Raw genomic sequence first — 6,663 nt, 5'->3', positions numbered from 1 at the left:
GAGAGAGACAGAGCATGAACGGGGCAGGGGCAGAGAGAGAGGGAGACACAGAATTTGAAACAGGCTCCAGGCTCTGAGCCATCAGCCCAGAGCCCGACGCGGGGCTCGAACTCACGGACCGCGAGATCGTGACCTGGCTGAAGTCGGAGGCTTAACCGACTGCGCCACCCAGGCGCCCCAGGAGAATACAAATTTCTAATAAGGAAAGAGATTATAAAGTATGGGTTTGGTTTCCTGCCCCCCAAATGATCTGGCCTTCTCTTAATAGAACACACATTATCATTTAACAGGTAATATTTTGAAGGATTTTGTAATTGTACATATTTCAGAACACGACAGAAGACAAAAGATTAACCCAAATACTTCTGTAAAATGAAACCTTTGGGTTTTTTATTGTAAAAGGAATAAGACAGGTAATGGGTTAAAAGTAAATTACTGAATCAGAGTTTGAAACTGTACACACAACATTGTATTTATTTCAAACTAGATTTTTAGGAAGTTTTATAATTGCTTCTTTAAGCCCTCCACCATATTTTCAACCACGCACCTCTGTTCATATATTACCCATAGAGAACATGGCCCAGCATTGCTAAGAGATCACAGTGTCATATGCATGTCAGACCCCATACAGAAATATTAATATAGTGGATTTGTAAGGGAGTCACTGACAGTGATCTATATATAAGCTGATTTGCTGTTATTACAGTGCAGATCACCTGCCTTCTTTATCTATGGGAAATAAAACCCTGACTGTGTTCCACATACAATCTCTTGCCACCCCCAGCTGGCATATGTGTGTGTTCTATTTATGCACAAATATTCAATTACCGTTAAATACCTTTCAGGTCATTTGGAACCAGGCCGTTATACATATGTGTCAACACGTGTGCTCCATGTGTTGAAATACAAACTGACTCAAACATTGAAAAACACATATAAAAATCATATATATCATCCTATTTAGAGATGGACACCCCAGACAGATAAATGACTTCAAAAGTGAGTAGAAGGTTGTTAAGAGGATGTGTGGCTTGGGGTGAGGGCAGGGGAGAGGATGTGGGCGAGAGATGGGGCCCAGCAGAGTGACACCTGCCCTGACCCCCCCTCCACCCCCCATACAGGGAAGAGGGCAGCAGCCTGGGAGGTTCCTTTGCCCATCTGGGAGGATTTCCTGCAGCAGGCTGGTTCCCTATCCTACCCCACAGGGAGAGGAAGAGGATGATGAACTTGATGATATAAAACAAAGTATTCATGCTTCTTTTATGAATGCATAAACGAAAATTCTGTGTGAAAATTCTGAAATTAGTTGGAAATAAAATGAAAAGATAGTGGTGATGCTGATTTGACCAGTACGAAGAAGGACAGTGTCACCACCATGTCCTCAGTGTCCACAATAACTGTGAACAAAGGCATTATGATTAGATTTATAAATGACTTCCAATCTTTCTCTCAGAAATGTGCTTTACAGAGCACTAGAGAACTATGGAAAATACTGGAAAAAGTACTGTAACATCAAGAAGGTAAACTTGGAAGAATTGCAATTTGCATGTTAGATTTTTTTATTTATTTTGAGAGAGAGAGAGAGAGAGAGAATGCACGGCAAAGAGGGAGAGAGAGAATCCCACGCAGGTTCCATGCTGTCAGCACAGACTCCAGACTTGATCTCACAGAACTGAACTGAAATCAAGAGTCCAACGCTTAACTGCCTGAGCCACTCAGGCGCCCCTGCATGTTAAGGGGCAAGATAGGGCAGAGATAGTGCAGAGGGGAAGCAGATGTTAGAGAGAGGACCAGCGGATAGGGTGGCAGGGCATTATCATTGGTCACGTGTAGGGAAGACTGAGACCTGCGTTCAAGAGAACCTGGGGCGTGGTACAAGCAAAAGAGACTGGAAGAAGAGATGAGTATCAACAAAAGCAGAACCATATTTGATAACTGACTGGCTTAATGGCTAACACGGCTGAAGCATATGGACATATGCCAGGTTTGACTCATTCAGCTTAAATTTGTACCTTCTGGACTCCGTTAGACAGGAAATTTTCTCACAAACGCTATACAGATACTGTCCTGTGAATTCAGACACCCTACAGTCTGCGTGTTCAGAAACCAGCCAGGTTGTGCAAGGCCTGAGCTTCTGGAGAGATGGGGTGGTGTCCTGAATTCACTCCCTGCCCACCTCGGGATCTGGGCAAGTGACTCAACTTCTCAGCACCCCACAGTATTCTTGCTTGGATGGGTCCAGTGAGGACCTAATACAAAAGCAATCACATGTGAGTGCTGAGCATTGGTCCTACCACCAGTACAGGCTGCCTGGACAGCCGTCATCCTCATACCCACCCCAGGCTGCAGAAAGCCCCTCTCCCACAAAGAACCAGCAGAGGCTCTTCATGCTGCATCCCATAATCGCTCTAAAAGGAAATGCTTGTTTCCTTGACATCTTCAGAAACACATTTTCTGTTAATACAACATCACCCATTAAAATAATGCAGCATCTCTTTGCTGCCTTTCCCTCCCTTACTGCCTGCCAAACCCCTCTCACCCCACACATATCCTTCCGGGTTTCGTTTCTCTCAACACTTGCTCCTTGGTGATCCCGTCCGTTGCCTTTAATGCCTGATTTATATTTGTAGTCCAGATTCTGGGCTCTGAACTTGGATGCCTCCACTCAAATGTGTTACATAAGTCTTAAGCTGAGCATGTGTGAAATGGAATATCCAAATACATACTAATGAACTGGTGAATGGATGGGACTTGAATGCCCAAAAGGCCAGAATCCTCTTCCCTCCCATCAGTGGACCCAGCCTAATGAGTGACATGTTAATAACAGTCCGAGTGACATGTTAATAACAGTCCATGGCATTTTGTCTCTGTAGAAATTGTGATCTGTTTTCCCTACTCTTAGTCCTCAGACCTCTTGAGGACAGAAACCATGTCCTGCTCATCTCCAGTTCCCTTGCAGAACCTCCCACAATGCCTGGCACAGAGCAAATATGTATTAACTGCCAATCAAGTTGAGTTTTTGCTTAAAGCATCCCACACTCTTCAAGTGTTCAAACTTTCATTCCAAGAAGATGAAGCAACACAATGGCCCTGGTGTACTGCTCCCGAGATGCCATCGAGGCTCAACACAGACACTGGAGGCACTCTAGCGCCTTTCCTAAAGCTCTTGCCTCTGCCCCTGTGTTTGGCACCATTCAGCATTCTCCCTCAGTTCCAGGACCTCGGCGGGTGGATGAAACCATTGTAGGTACACCCAGAACTGGAAGATGAAGGGAACTGATGCACACAGCAGTTCTCATCCCCAGACCATTCTCAGAATCCATCTTGTTCCTTTCTCTCCTCCTCTGCACTGGGGAAGTCTCCCCCACCCCCTGACCCTAGTGATCATCTCCTTCCACATCAATGCACAAGGGCATCTCTCATGTGCTCATCTACCTCTCATTAGGGGCCTCACAGGGATGGGGACAGTCTTGGAGGCAGGCCCTGCTCTCTGGGCCCTTCCTTGGCCCAGTAGAGCTGATAGGGTGAGCCTCACTGGGGGAAGGATTCGGGGAGAGGACTGGGGGTGGGAGTGAGGTTGGCACAGGTTTTCCCTCCATGCTGCCAATGCTCAGACAGCCCCTGTGACAGTGACTCAGTACCACTCCCTGACAGTGGATCGCTCAGCATTCCTTCTCCCCTCCCCACCTGCAGATCTGACACCTGCTCCACACTCCCAGGGCCCTATGGGGTTCTGTGCAAGTTCCAAGGGGCTGCCTCTCACTCCACCTCCTCCTCCTACTCAGGAGGGCATATCCAAATTGAGTGAATGAGTGACATTTGTGGAGGGACGATCTTGAATGCTGTCTGGTTATCACTTATATTTTAAAAGACAACTCACCAGCCTTGCCAGAGCTATGTAAGGTGAGCAAAATGACTTGGGTCCTGTGATGGGGTGGTACAGAGGAAAAGAGGAAAAATACAGAGCATGGGAAATGTTCAGAAAATAGTTATTGGCTACAATATGGGGGCTACATGCCTGGCCCAGATGCAGTCATTTGTGTTAGAAATTTTGTACTTAATTAAGTTTGGTTGTGCTGATATTTAAGGGACAATTAAAACATAATTCTCTATTTCTCTTTTCTTAATAGTTAATAATTACTAAGTGCTCATTACCTGCTTTATGGAACATATGGGGATCAAATCCCACTCAAACCAATTCTAAAAGACAGTTACAGGCCTTCCTGAGAATTTTATTGAGTATTACTTAAAATAAGTGGCCCATTAATTAAGAGTTAGAAATGGTTTTCTTATACTGAGATTTTTCTTATAACAGCACTTCCAAAAGGCCAGTTCTAAAGTCCTTGATAAATCATTAAAAACATAAAACATACATTTCATGAGTTAGTCTTGGTTAGTCTGATGGCATAAGGTCATAAAGCCCAATATCAACACATATTTGACCCTGCAGATATAAGGCTAAGGAATACTGGAAAGAGAGAGCAATATCTCTGAGAGATATGTTTCTATCATATCAAATAAATAAATGCATATATACATACATACATACATAGGGGCGCCTGGGTGGCTCAGTCAGTTAAGCATCCAATTTCGGCTCAGGTCATGATCTCATGGTTTGTGGGTCAACACCTGCACTGGGCTCCACAATGCACCTGCTTGAGATTCTCTTTCTCTCTCTCTTTCTGCCCCTCTCCCACTCAGGTTTTCTCTCTCTCTCTCTCTCTCTCTCTCTCTCTCTCTCTCTCTCTCTCTCAAAAATAAATAAACTTTAAAAAATAAGTAAACAAACAAATAAACCCTCTTTAGAGGAAAGGGATTGAAAGAATAATGGGATATCTTCTAGGGAGAAACAGATAAGGATAGTTCTGCAAAAGAGGTACATAAGGCAGAGAAAGCAGTGTGTCTTTTCTCAATTTTTTTTAACTTTTTGATTTATTTTATACACATGTATTTTACCTTTGGGAATCTCTTTTTTGCAATAGACTTTGCATGAGGTAGAAGCTCATTAGCGGTCTCAGTTTTTGTCTTTACTGAAAATTATTGAGTTCTGTGGATATTCCTATTGAAATTAGTACCAGCACTACCCTGTCCCATGAAATAATCATGGTTTCCTACCAACAGCGTTCCAGGAATCTCCTTCGTGTACCAGAAATCTCCCACAAGATGTCTTGTTATATTTGGATAGCAGGTGTGCCTATGCACCATGGCTCTGAGATTTCTTGAATCTCACACATTAACAGATGATGACCTGAGCCAACCCTTTTTCTCTAACCTGCTTACCTGTGTCCTCACTGTATGGGCCCTGTCATTTATGGAGCTATGCTGCAGAGTCAGAATATTGGGTACTATTTTAGTGGACTGACATTCACCCTTGGCATATCAGTTCCCCGTTACTGGTTTTAGAGCTAGAGGGCCTGAACTTGACCTCAGTGGCAGCACCTAGCCAGCAATTTGACCTCAATCAAGTCACTTAATGCTCTGAGTCTCAATTTCCTCTTCTGTGAAATGAGAATAACAATTAATACCTACTCTTGCTCACAGAATTGGTGTCTGTTCCTCAAATCTACCATTCATCCATTCAATGAACATTTATTGAGAATTTACCTACTTATAAGGCAAGGGGACAAAGATAAATAATACAGGACAAATACCCTGGAGGAGCTCTTTGTCAGGTGTTGAATGGATCAAGGAAGGTAAGGCACACATTAAGGAAAACAAGTCTACTTCACACCCATTAGGCCACTTAAAAAATAGAAAATAACAAGTGTTGACAAGGATATGGAGAAATTGGAGCTCTGGTGCATTGCTGGTGGGAATGTCAAATGGTATAGTCGCTATGGGAAACAATGTGATGTTTCTTCAAAAAGTTAAAAATAGAATTGTCATATGGCCCAGCATTTTCACTTGTGGGTGTGTACCTAAAAGAACTGAAAGCAGAGACTCAAACAGAAAGTTGCACACCAATGTTCATAGCAGCATTATTCACAAGAGCCAAAGGTGAAAAACACCAAAGTATCCATCAACAGATGGAAGGATAAACAAAATGTAGTATATACAAACAAAGAAAGATATTCAGCCATAAACAGGAATGAAATTCTGACAAATGCTACAACATGGATGAACTTTAAAACGCTATGCTAGGGGCGCCTGGGTGGCGCAGTCGGTTAAGCGTCCGACTTCAGCCAGGTCACGATCTCGCGGTCCATGAGTTCGAGCCCCGCATCAGGCTCTGGGCTGATGGTTCAGAGCCTGGAGCCTGTTTCCGATTCTGTGTCTCCCTCTCTCTCTGCCCCTCCCCCGTTCATGCTCTGTCTCTCTCTGTCCCAAAAATAAATAAACGTTAAAAAAAAATTTTTTTTAAACACTATGCTAAATGAAATAAGCCAGGGACAGAAGGACAAACATATGTTGTATGATTCCATTTTTAAACAAGGTACCCAGGATAAGAAAACCCTTGGAGACAGAAAATGGAATAGAGGTTACTGTGGACTGGGGGAGGGAGGGAGAAATGGAGAGTTAGTGTTTAATAGATACAGGAATTTTGGGGTGCCTGTGTAGCTCAGTCTGTGGAGTCTGTGGAGTCTGTGGAGTCATGAGATCATGAGTCATGATCTCATGGTTCATGAGTTCAGGCCCCACGTCAGCCTCTGTGCTGATAGCTCA

At 43.7% G+C, this 6,663-nt stretch overlaps 1 protein-coding gene across 1 annotated transcript in view; it reads left to right on the top strand.

The window, feature by feature from the left end:
• Nucleotides 1-6,663, top strand: part of MCF2L2 (MCF.2 cell line derived transforming sequence-like 2) — a 271,514-nt gene that overhangs the window by 193,844 nt on the left and 71,007 nt on the right. The window lies entirely within an intron of this gene.

The sequence above is a fragment of the Herpailurus yagouaroundi genome, unplaced genomic scaffold (genome assembly GCF_014898765.1).
Source record: "Herpailurus yagouaroundi ecotype Mexico unplaced genomic scaffold, PumYag 159, whole genome shotgun sequence".
In the NCBI taxonomy this organism is placed as follows: Eukaryota; Metazoa; Chordata; class Mammalia; order Carnivora; family Felidae; genus Herpailurus; species Herpailurus yagouaroundi.
The sequence above is the reverse complement of the archived record's forward strand: the minus strand, read 5'-3'. Positions and strand labels throughout refer to the sequence as shown.